At 45.5% G+C, this 12,993-nt stretch overlaps 1 pseudogene; it reads right to left on the bottom strand.

The window, feature by feature from the left end:
• Positions 1–6,840: 6,840 nt before the first annotated feature.
• Positions 6,841–11,410, bottom strand: LOC123142322 (uncharacterized; annotated as a pseudogene).
• Between the last annotated feature and the right edge of the window lie 1,583 nt (positions 11,411–12,993).

Genomic DNA, 12,993 nt, shown 5'->3' with positions numbered 1-12,993 from the left:
CCGACGACGCCGCCGTGCGCCCCTGCCTCGACCTCGACGCCAACGCCGCCACGCCCCTGCCCTGCCCCGACGCTGCGCCACGCCCCTGCCCTGCCATCAACGCCGCCGCACCACTGCCCGCCGGACAGGCCGATACTCCCTCCTCCCTCCCACCCCTCTCTTCTGTCCTTCCTTCATGTATGTGATGATGGTGAAGTTGGTTCAGTGCAAAGTTTCAGAGAATTGCATGTTTTCAGCCTTGTCCACAAGGTGTTTGATGAAATGCTAGGGCTAGCTAGGGAACTTTGTTTTATGTGAAACTTGGCAGGATGATGTCTCCTTGGATGTTGGTGAAGATGGTCAAGTTGGTTTGATAAAAGAAAAACTTGTTACTGCAAGTTTTATTAAAATTTAGTGTTGGACAGAAACTACATGAATTTTTTTGGTGGACTTGCTAGATGAAATTGGGGCTGCCCTTCTGGACTTAAGGGTTCAGTAGGAAGGACTAGAAGATGTAAAAAATTCAGAATTTTTTTAGCAAGGAAAAATAGGGTTGTAGTTCAATGCCAAGATTGGACCAAAATTGAAAAATGGTAGTTATGCTCAAAATTTTCAAATGACCAAAGTGGGTTTTTGAATAAAAATGATCTATAGGCATCAGAGGACTTCTCAAAAATTTTGTGGCATTTGAAAGGAATTGTTTGAAATAGTTCAAGTGCAAAAAGGTCATTCTAGAGTTTGAAAATACTAATAAAAGAATTTTTTGAGGCCAAATCATTAAAAAAATAATTACTACTGATGTTTTTGTTCATAGCATATTTTTTGTCCATGTATGTATGAATGGATGGATGGATGGATATGGATGTATATACAAAATATTCATATATGATTTTTTTTGTTCATAGCAATTTTTTTCATGTATGTATAATTTATGTATGTATGTTCATATATGCAAAAGTTACATTTAAGAAAAAAAAGAAAATTCTATTTTTTCTTCTTCTCTTCAATCCCGATAACTTCAACACGAGGGGGGGGTCGATATACCCCCTCCCCGATAACATTATTTTCCCATGTATGTATGTCGTCGTTGTCGATATAACCCCTCCCGGATAACTTCGACATGAGGGGCGGTCGATATATATACCCCCTCTCGACTGTGATAACTTATACCACGGGAGCACCCCCCGGCCCTCTCGCTCGACCAAAACTCTCGAGGACACCCAAACCCTAAAAAAACGATGTCAGTCTCCTACCCCCTCCCGCCGCGCCCCTACCCGATCGACAAACTCTCTAGAGGCCACCCAAATTTACCAAGTTAAAAGAGCTTTGTCGTCGAGGCCACCCCGAACCCTTGAAGCGTTGTTGAGGCCACCCCAAACCCTTGAAGCGTTGCCGAGGCCACCCCAAACCCTAGAGAAGCGTCGAGGCCATGCCACTAATATGATTCCTTATTGTGCTTAGCTAGCTAGTTCAACGTTTGCCACTAATATATCCATCTGTCATGTTTGAATAATAATTGCCATGTTGTAAATATTTGCAGAAACTATGGATCCGCACCCCCGAGACGAAGCAAAAGAAGCGGTGTTGGGGGACATAATCGCACACGGAAGTGATGCCGTCTTGTCGTTTTTCAACGACACATGCACCGATGGTCTGGAAAGACAGGATGAAGAAGCAGGCTACGACGATGATCAAACAATGGAGGAGGAAGGACACCGTGATGACGGCTCCGGTGAACGAATGGAGGGGGAAGGACACTGTGATGACGGCTCCGGTGACCGAACGGAGTCCGGCCAGGTATATATATATTAATTAAGCATGTGCTGACTATATAGCTAATTGATGCATTAATTATTTTTTTGTATGTACACATATTAACTCTCTTCTTTTTCTTCTTTTCTAGCCCTCCGGATCAAGCAACACTTCGGTAATGAGACGAGGCCCGAAGAGAAAGTTGCGCACGGATGAAAGGTACACGATCATCGAAATTGATCACGCTGGCCAACCAATTGAACCCCTCCGGACCAAGCAAAAATTTAATGCTCAGTGCGGGGTTCTAGTTAGGGACATGATCCCGATCAGCATCGAGCAATGGTTGATGCCTAAGGACATAGACTCTCAGGTGTCTTATGTCAGCGATAGGCAGAAAGCTGATCTTTGGACCGCACTGCAGGAAAATTTCACCTTCCCGCCAGAGGAAGATCCGGAGAATCCAGTTAAAAAGCCAATGATCAAGGCTTATGCTCTTAGGAAGATGGCTAAGCTATTCAGGAGGTGGAAGAATGAGCTGAAATCATCGTTTGTCGACCAAGACAAGACTCAGAACTCATCGGCCAATTTGAGAAGATCAAAGATCAGTGGCCCGCATTTGTCACCAAAAAGAAATCTGAGAGAGTAGCGAAGATGTCAGCGACAATCAAGAAAAATGCTGCAAAGAAGAAGCATCACGATCGCACGGGGTCAGGTGGCTACCTGAAAGCCCGGCCGTTGTGGGACAAGGATGAGAATGACCTCATTGATAAAGGGATCGAACCAGAGACGCGAGGCTGGCCAGACTGTTGCAGGACTTGGTTCTTCGGAGTTGGGGGAAAATTGGACCCTGTAACAGGGAAGTGCGTTTGGACCAACGAGCAGCTGAACACACCCATCGAGAAGCTTCAGGAGTATATCGAAAAAGCGCAGCAAGGGACGTTCGTTCCGGACAGAGAGAACGACGAGCTCACAGAGGCCCTCGGGAATCCTGAGCACCCCGGACGGACACGAGGCACGCTAGGCTCCCTTTCGTGGAAGGCTAGATTTCCCGACGCAGGCGGTTACAAACGCCGGGAGAGGAAGAAGAAAAAGGAGTTGACCCAACTACAGGCGCTGCACGCAAGGGTACAAGCGCTAGAGGAACGAGACGGAGTTCGCAGCACGCGACCTGCCGAAGCTACACCCAAAGCTACGCCGCCATCTCAGCGGAGAAGCAGCGTGGCTTCCACGGAGCTGCTTCAGCAGCCTGTCTTCACGGCTCCTGCTAGCTACCTCGTGGATGCTATCACGAAGTCTCAGCATTGCCACCTTATGACGCAGTGGATGGAATTGAAAGTCAAGGCGGCTGTTGGCTCTGTTGCACCTCCTAAACCTGGCGCGACTTTTCACTGCCGGCCAATTCCAGAAGGATAAGCTAGGGTGATGGTGGATGAAATCACAGAAGGATTTGAAGACCTCCAGCTTGACCACCCTACGGGTGACGGGGAGACTCGGTGGGTTCTTGTCTGAAGACTCCATGCCTATGGCGGAAGGAGCTCATCAACCTTCCGAACTGGACGCCTCCGCCTCCTCCTCCTCCTCCGGCGAGTCAGGGCACTCCGCCTCCTCCACCGCCTCCTCCTCCGGCGAGTGATCAGGGCACTCAGCCTCCTTCTCCGGCGCGTGGCGGCACTCCGCCTCCTTCTCCGCCTGCGCCGGCGCGCCCGAACAGCCACCAGCGTCCTCCTCCTTCTCCGCCTCGCCAGCAAGGGCGGAAGAGACCCGCCGCCGCCCCGGCTGCTCCGGCGCGTCGTAGTCCTTCTCCTCCGCCTCGTAAGCAAGCACGAAAGAAGACAGCCGCAACCGCTCCGTCTGCTCCGGCGTCTAGCAGTACAGCCAGAGGTGGGAGGCAATACAGATAAGGTCCACCTTCTCAAGCCTCTAGAGAAGTTACCATATGAGAGGAGCGAGGAGGAAAACGTGAAGATCGTGCGGACCGAAGTGAAGGACTTCTTTGAAAGGGTGAAAGCAAAGAGACATCCACCTCCGGAGGAGAAGGTAGATCCGGTGAAAGCAAAGCGCACTATTGATGCCCTGAGGAAACCACCAACGTCTCCGCCGAAAACCAACTATGAGCGCGTTACTGAAAAGGTATATCTGGAAGCGGAGCGGTCGGGAAGTACTGTCAGTGATCAAAGGATAAAAGAACGACGAGCAGCTGGGAAAAAAATTTCCCAGCTCGGCGAACAAGCAAACCAATCGTGCCCCCCGCTCAATGTGTCTAGCGACATCGTCGCTAATGATCCGGGGATGGTGCTCGGTTATAGCAATCTTGGATATTACCTGCCCGATTATGTACATTATGATTTCTTGGAGGTGGACGAACACAGATACGAGTACGGGAAGCCTCTCGTCAAAGATGAAAAACCTCTAACAACGATGATGCGAAGATTCCATGATTGGTACATGAAAACCTGCAGAGAGTCTGGGGGGACGAATACTTTGTATCTGAGAGTTAAAGAGGAGCACGACCTTGTTGGAATTGATCTATTGCATGTTCCATTTGAGGAGTTCTTCCAGTTCTTCAATCAAAAGGCCCTCGATAAATTAACGGTCACTTGCTACTGTATGTAAGTACTACTTCTGTCATTAAGTCTCTATATATAGCTCAGCTCTTTCATTGCATGTATTTATAATTATCCACACTATATTATGCAGATTGAAGATCGTTGAGTGCAGAAAAGCAGAAATGTATGATATTGGGTTCATTAACACAAATCTCATAGATGAATTTCAGGTTAAAAAGAGCGCCAGAGATGCCGAGGCCAACTTGCTCAAATCATTGATAATAAATCAAAACAAAGATTTAATACTCTTTCCTTACAACTGCAAGTGAGTATTACTGTTGTGTACATATTCGGTTTCCTTTATTACTCGAGCGAGGTTATAGTAATGTAATTGATGAGTTATGCATGCGTGCGCAGCTTCCACTATATTCTCTTGGAGATTAACCTTGAGCGGGGACTAGTAATCGTCTTAGACTCGAGACGAAAAGATCCCAGGACATATGCGGACATGACTAAAATTCTCAACAAGTAAGTTCAATCGATCATTATCGCACCATATCGGCATCTTTTTGTTCATTTCCTGATATCTCAAGTAATAATTATTTTCTTTGTCTTGTAGGGTTTGGAAGCAGTTCAACGCAGAAGCTCCGGGACTGCCGAAGGAGCTGCGATATACATACCCGAAAGTAAGTACTACTAGCTAGCTAGTTGCGCGCATCTCCCGTTGATTCTAGCTACTTTCATCAATGCCATTTATAATGCTTCATTATCAATTTGATTGACCTCTATTTCTCGTAAAGTGTTTGTGGCAGGAACAAGGGAACGATTACTGTGGATATTACGTGTGCGAGTTCATCTACAACGCGACTTGCAAAGATAAGCCGGGGTACTCTAAAAGACAATATGAAGTGCCTAAGCAATAATATTCACAATTTTATTTTATTACACCATCATTTCTGTTCAGTTTCATTCATATATATGTATTAACCCCCTTCTTCAAATTAGACGTGGCAGATGCGGAATGAACTCCTACCACAAGATCGCATGAAAGCAATTCAAGAGGAATTGGCGGGATTCTTTCTTGACCACGTCATCAATAAAGCCGGAGAATACCATGTTGAAGCTGACTTCATATATAATTAGGGGAGATTATATTGTAAGAGATCTTAATATTGTATATATGTAGCCACTAGTGTCGGATAGATATACGAATACTTGTTGTTCGCGCCATCTCTTGGAGAAGTAGAGGTCGATATCACTTCTCTCGGTATGCATGACAAACTTCTATACTTAATGGTTTTCCTTCATTTTCTTACTAGCTAGCGTGTGGAGGGCTTCTCTACACGTATAGTACGTAGCGTCGACCAAGCACGGAGATAAGAGAGGACATTTCTCTCTACTAATTAATTAGCTACCTAACACAATATATGAAACACCTTAATTAACCATACAAAACCCCCAAATCCACCCCCCTTTCAGAAAAAAACAAAAAACCTAGCCCCTGAACAGCTGACGCGTGGATGCCTATTGGTCCCGGTTGGTGCCACCAACCGGGACTAAAGGGCCTCCTGACTGGGCTCGCAGCACCGGCCACGTGGAGGCCCATCTGTCCCGGTTCGTGTAAGAACCGGGACTAAAGGCCTAGGCATTAGTAACGATCCTTTAGTCCCGGTTCACCAACCAGGACAGATGGGCCTTATGAACCGGGACAAATGGCCCTTTTTCTACTAGTGCATTGATTTTGAAGCATATATGTACACGGATTTTCCGTCAACTAGTTAGCCTTGAAATACTCCGTCGAAATTTATATTGAAGCATTCTCAGTGGCGGCATATTTGGGAGATGAAGAGGCAACTGTAGGGAGGGGGTTGGAAGAACCATCAAACCTATTGGATATTTATTATAATGCTTCAGGTCAGAAAATTAACCTTGACAAGTCACTGGTTTACTTTAGCAAGGGTTGTCCAGAAACTCTTAGAGGGGATGTGTTGTTGAAGTTGAATGTTGCAAATGAATCACTCAGCGAGAATTATCTTTGCTTGTCGTTGCCATATGAAGTAGGAAGGTCCAAGAATGGTACTTTCAAGTATCTGAAGGATAGAATTTGGAATAAGGTCGGGGGTGGGGAGGGGGGGGGGTGGTAAATAGGTGTTCATCAGATCGGTTGTTCAAGCTATTCCGGTGTACTCTATGGTGTGTTTTAAACTCCCAATATGTTTAGATGAGCACACCAACTCGATTACACTTTAGTTTTGGTGGGGCAGCAAGGAGGACAAAAGAAAGGTGTTGCTTGGTCCCCTTGGGAAGTTATTACTATACCAAGATTCATCGGCTGCGTTGGTTTTTGTGATTTTGAGCTTTTAAATTTTGCCTTGCTGGCTGATGACCCACAAGTATAGGGGATCAATCGTAGTTCTTTCGATAAGTAAGAGTGTCAAACCCAACAAGGAGCAGAAGGAAATGACAAGTGGTTTTCAGCAAGGTATTTTCTACAAGCACTGAAATAATCGGTAACAAGTAGTTTGATAGCAAGGTAAGTTGTAATGGACAAGTAATACCAATCTCACATAGGTACAAGTTCAGAGTTCAAATGTACATAGCTGCAGGTTCAGAGTTCAAAGGTATGTAGCAGAAAATTACATCATGATTATATTCGAGAAACAATGTGAAAATTCTGTGGTTATTGGGTTTGCGATAATATACTAAGACAAGAAAACAGAGTGTGCAATATGTTAAAAAGATTAAGAATCTTTCAACTCTTATACAGTAGGCAACATGATAAGAAGACTTAGAGTATTTTTGTAGGCCCAATTTGTAGTTGGCACTAACACTTCAGAAAACAGTGATACAACAAAACTAGAGGTCCATGCTCTAAACACTCAAAAATCAAAAGAAACAACTCAGGACAAAAGCATATGTTTTTCGTACCAAAAGTTACAGCCAGTACAACTTGAATGCCCTCATATTGCAGACCCACTTGTTTCCATTTCATACTTTGTATTTTAGTAAAAAGAAAACTAATCATACAAGGAGAAGTGACACACAAGCAGACTACCCACTATTAGCTTGGACTAGCCACTAGTTGTTAAAAAGGAAAAAAAATCGTGGTCGCAACAAGAGCAATATAGAGATGATCTGAAGTCCAAAAAGCAAACCTTGAAGGGTCGTCCTTGAGAACAGGGAATATGGGCGGCCAAATCATCGTAAAAGGCTTGGCATCACTGAAATGTCGATCATTGTCTGTCTTCTCATGCAATTTACCCAGTGTCTTGCTCGTGACGTCCAGATAGAATGTGCATCCACCCATCCTCAAAAAAACAAACTCAACATTGTTTCCGACCTGGCTTATCTGGACATCTGCATTATGCTTGTCCTCAAGCGTGTGATCTAACATCCTCAAACAAATGGTATCGACCAGCAACCAGTTGTTCCCCTTGGAAAGCCAGATGCAAAGTTCAAATCCGTTGACATGAAAGAGATAAACACCGGAAGCGTCATCGGCTGGTGACAACATGGTCCGAAAATAATTATAGCTTGCTCCTTGTGGGAGTTGGATTGTGGAGAAACTTGAGGTCGTCAAATCAAAGACATAAATGTTGTCACTGTTGATGGTCGGGATATAGATTTTGTTGTCAACAAGCACAACTTTTGGTTCCCAATGGATAAGATAGGGCTGGCACGTGGCCGAGGTATGCAGGCACCAAACACCATCTTGCAACACATACACATGCACCAGGAGCTTCCACGAGACCTTGGTGCCCAACACATACAGGTAGGACAGGCGACCGCCACTGCCTTCTTTGGAGAGGATTGCACCGAACCATTGGAGATTGCGTTCCACGCACGGGAATGGTGGGACGATGGGCATACCTCTCTCAGGGCACAGCGGGCGGTGCATTCCAACTGTCAATTTTGTTCATCCTCTGTCTTGATGGGTGAAGACGGTGCCGTTCTGGCACTGTTTGATCAGTATAGTGCCATCGTAGACACCGAACGTGTAGTCAGCAAGGTGACGGATGACGGTGGCAAGCTCTGGGGGCTGAGGTAGCATGGGGACAAAGCGTGGAGCAGAACGGTGGCTGGTGATGGGGGCAGGGTTTAAAAACTCTGGGGGCATGGGCAGGGGCAACATTTACGTGAAAGGGTGGAGCACCAAGCTACTCCAACGCAACCGACCGCTCAGAGATGTAGTAGCCTAGGAGGCATGGTGGGTGGAGCTTGCGGAAACGGCAGAGGAAGGCGGGGTCAGCGGCATGCCCGAGCCAGCGCTTGCAGACGAGGGCGGCACGGACAAGGGTGGTGGGGAAGCCGACACGGACGATGATCTCCCTGAGGAGGCTGTCATCACCGAGGACCTTGGATACGGCATCCACTGCCCGCTCTGTGTCGCCATCCACTCATTGTTTGACCCTGCCAAATGGGCAGCAGCCACAAACACTGGTGCAGATGGGCATCAGTGCCATGGACAAAGACTAATGCAGATGAACATCAGTAGAATGGACTAATTTCATGAACCAGTAATGTTTACACACAGCAGCATTGGTTCATCCATCCACCCATCAAGCATAACAGCCACAAACAGAGTGCACGAAATGAGAAAGAGATAAACATCTGAGGCAAGCACTGACGGGAAATTCCCTCATTTTTTTATTGTTCAGTTGAACTACTAGATGAACACATATATGTGTTCCTATTACACAGTTTGCCCCTTATCCTCGTTATGCATGACAGAATTACCTGATCACGCTATAGAAACAAAGGCACCACCAGGCAGGCTTCTTATGCCAAACTTTACTAATCAAACACACCTAAATTTCAAGCCAGAGTGTCGCGTGCAAATTTACTTTTGCATTACAGCTACACATAATTGCTAAAACAGAGTGCAGTTTAGTATTAGAATGTTTTTCTTCTATCTATGCATAAAAAAGTTAAATGAGCTAACAAGACAAGTGGCTAGTACAACGATACTCAAATGTTACATGCACTTCAAAATCCAAAAATGTATCTACTACATCCTGGTTTTGCTCCAATTAACCGGGCAACTCTCTTCTTCTTCATCAATGAAAATGGCAAATCTTTTGCCTCGTTTCACAAAAAAAAATATGTTTGTTTGGAATATCTAGCGAAACAGCTACAATAGTACAACCAAACTGTCCCAAATGGCCATGTTTCCAATTTATAATATGCACTCCAGTACAACAAAACTATGATCATACACGGAAAAATGCCACACAAACACAATTACTCACTATTAGCTTCGACTAGCAACTTGCCAGTTGCCATACAAAAGGAAAAATTTCAGTTATATATCAGGATAAAAAATCATAGATAAGCTCAATCATACCCACGTAAAAGTTATGATCCACTAGTATTCAGAAAACATGTGTCACCCGCCAAGCAACATTCGGAAAAAAACTGAGTATTGACAATCTCGAAGATAGCTTGTGGTTCATAGTTCAAAGGTAGGCAGTACAACATTACACCATGATTATATTCAAGAAAAAGGAAGCTAAATTCCATGCATGACGGGTATGTGAAACTGCCTCGAAATAAAAAAATGCAACAGTCAAGATGATAACAAAGCTAGGCATCTCTCAGCCCTAACCACCTAAGCATGACGTTCACATTGATGTAATCGAAATGAGAGGTCCATAACACCAAACAAGTCATCTTCAAGTACCAGCACAAATTGCTTTTTTATGAGACTTCATTTATGAGGGGAGAGGTCCCGGGAAGCATGATATCTGGTGCCCACTGCAATGTTCCTCTATTATTACCACAAGCACATAGTAATATTACCACAGTAGACAAGTGATTTATGTTCATCTTATGGCAAGCGCTTGTAATGCCGTTTAACTAGTATTGTTCTAATGGCCTGAAGAATGAATAATAACTACACACATCTACAGCTATACTAAACAGTGTGATGGATGATACACATTGCAAAACTTTGTAACCTCATAAAGAGGACTGACAAATCATCAAATGGGAAGCGCAAATCTTGCAGGATCATCCTTGAGTGCAGGAAATTTGGGAGGCCAGATCATCATAAAAGGATGGATATGACCCAAACTTTCATCACTTTTAGACTTTTCATACACCTTACGTAATGCCCTGCACTTGACATCCAAATGAAGTGTGCAACGGCCCATCTCCAGGAATAGAAACTCAGCAGAAACCCACAGTTGGTTTATCCGGATAGAAGTAGGAGCGTCCTCATCCTCAACCTCACAACCTGGCATCATCAAAGTAGCACACATCGCACGCAAACAAATAGTGTCCACAGGCAACCAGTTGTTCCCCTTGTGGAGCCAGATGCACACTTGAAGCTCCTTGACTTGGATGAGATACATACCAGAAGCACCATCACTGTGCGCCAACACCACCCGTCTATCCCCATACTCCACCCCTTGTGGGAGTTGAATGGTGGAGATGCTTGAAGTCGTCAAATCCAAGACAACAATGTTGTGGAGGGCGCTCGGTATGTAGATTTTATCATCAATGAGCACATGTCTGACATCCCATCGTATAAGAGAGAGTTGGTCCGTGGCCAAGCTAAGATACCTGCGCCAGACACCATCACCATTTTGCAAAATATCTACAAGCACAATAGGTCGCGTTGTCTCGTTGTTAGACACCACCCGCATAAAAATGTAGGAGAAGCCATCGCCTTCTTCTTTGGGAATAATTGTACCACAAGTATTCTGTTCAAGGATGAATTTTGGGACAATGACCATGCCTCCCTCGGGGCACAGTGGGCTGTGCACTGCAGCTGTGAGTCCGCTTTTGTCACTGTGCAGGGTGAACAATCTGCCATTCCAGCATTTTATGACATGTCCCTGGCTGGTGCCCAAGCTGAAGCTCGCAGCACGACAACTAACGATAGTGAGCTCTGGGGGCTGAGGTAGCACTGGGACGAAGCGTGCAGACATGCTCGGAGCCATTATGTCGTCGAGGTAGAAGCCAAGGAGACTGGGCGGGTGGAGCTTACGGAAATGGCTGAGGAACTTGCAGTCAGAAGTGAGGTGGCACCAACGCTTGCAGACGAGGGCGGCATAGACAAGGGTAGTGGGGAATCCAAGGCGGAGTAGGATCTCGATGAGGAGGTCGTCGTCGTTGAGCACCTTGGACATGGATATCGATGTCGGGGAATGCCACTCCGTCTCGGGATACGGACATGATTCCTTCCCGGGACCGACCCTGCAAAATTGGCAGCAAATGCAAAATTGACATCAGTGTAATGGACTAATTTATTCCACAAATTAATGGTGTTGCAAAATTATATCTTATACACCCATACATCGAGCACATCCGATGCAAACAGACAGCAGGAATTGAGAAAGAGATGGATAAATTGGAACATACCTTTGGGGAATTTCAGAAGGATCCATCATGTATCTTCCTTCCTCCTCTCCTCCGCTGAGCTCCCGCTGCCACCACAAGTAAATCTACGTATATTTCAGTTTAGGGAAGTAAAATCTAGGTAGCTAGGGTTTGATACCCACGAGAGATGAGATGACGGGGAAAGACGAAGAAGAGATTGGGGCAGGAGATATGCTGACCTTGGAGCGGGAGACGGAGACGGAGCGCGGACGAGCCGAGGTCGCCGGCGAAACACAAGGCGGCGGCACGTCAATTCTCCCGGTCGTGGGTCGAGGGTTGAGAGCTGAGCTGGGTTGAGGAAGCCGTGGCGTGCAGGGAGTTGGCTATTAGTCTATGACTTTGTCAACTCCAGCCCATATAGAACCATCCGCTTCAGGCCCATATAAACGAGAGAGCAACCCATAGCTCAATTTTTTTTTTCTTTTTGGAGAAAATCTGTCTCCATTATTTGTTTTGCCCTGGAGAAGTGAAAAAAGAGAGCTAACATCTTTCACTTAAATTAATCTGATCGTTCTTCAGTGCACTGCCATTGTATGTATTTGTCTGATTGTTTTTTTTTGGAAAAGGGGTGTAACCCCGGCCTTTGCATCAGAACGATGCATATGGCCAAATTTATTATAAGCAAATAAGTTCAACAAAGGTCATGAAGTCTTATACAAACGAACCACAAAACGGCTCATGAAGAGCGGAAAATAAAAGCCACAACCGGCAGGCAAAATGAAGACAGGAAAACTAATTGCCTATCCTATTACATGACCGCCATCCAAACCGGCTGAATATAGCCCGAGCTACCATCTCCCATCGGGTAGATCCAGTAACCAAATGCTCCCTGACCTCCGTCTGAGTGAGTAGCGACCACATACGGATCAGCGTAGTGGCTCGGAAGATAACCTGCAAAAAATGAGTATTTGTTGTTCTGTTAAAAACCAAATCATTTCTGCAGTTTCAGACTGCCCAAAGTAAAGCACATACTCCTACACGAATGTGTCTCGCTGTTTGGGGCTCTATCCCGTCAAGCCACGTCCCAAATAACGTGTTGATATTATTCGGAGGAGTAATATTAAAAGCAATGTGAATAGTCCTCCATAGAACCTTTGCCATCGGACAATCAAGAAAGAGGTGTTTGATGGTCTCATCGCGATCACAAAAACTACATCTCGTAAAACCGGTCCAGAAACTAATTGCCACCATAAGTAAATCTACGTATATTTCAGTTTAGGGAAGTAAAATCTAGGTAGCTAGGGTTTGATACCCACGAGAGATGAGATGAGGGGGAAAGACGAAGCAGAGATTGGGGCAGGAGATATGCTGACCTTGGAGCGGGAGACGGAGA

This window comes from Triticum aestivum, chromosome 6D (assembly GCF_018294505.1).
Source record: "Triticum aestivum cultivar Chinese Spring chromosome 6D, IWGSC CS RefSeq v2.1, whole genome shotgun sequence".
NCBI classification, from domain to species: domain Eukaryota; kingdom Viridiplantae; phylum Streptophyta; class Magnoliopsida; order Poales; family Poaceae; genus Triticum; species Triticum aestivum.
Note: the sequence above shows the minus strand (reverse complement) of the source record. Positions and strands in the feature narration are given on the sequence as shown.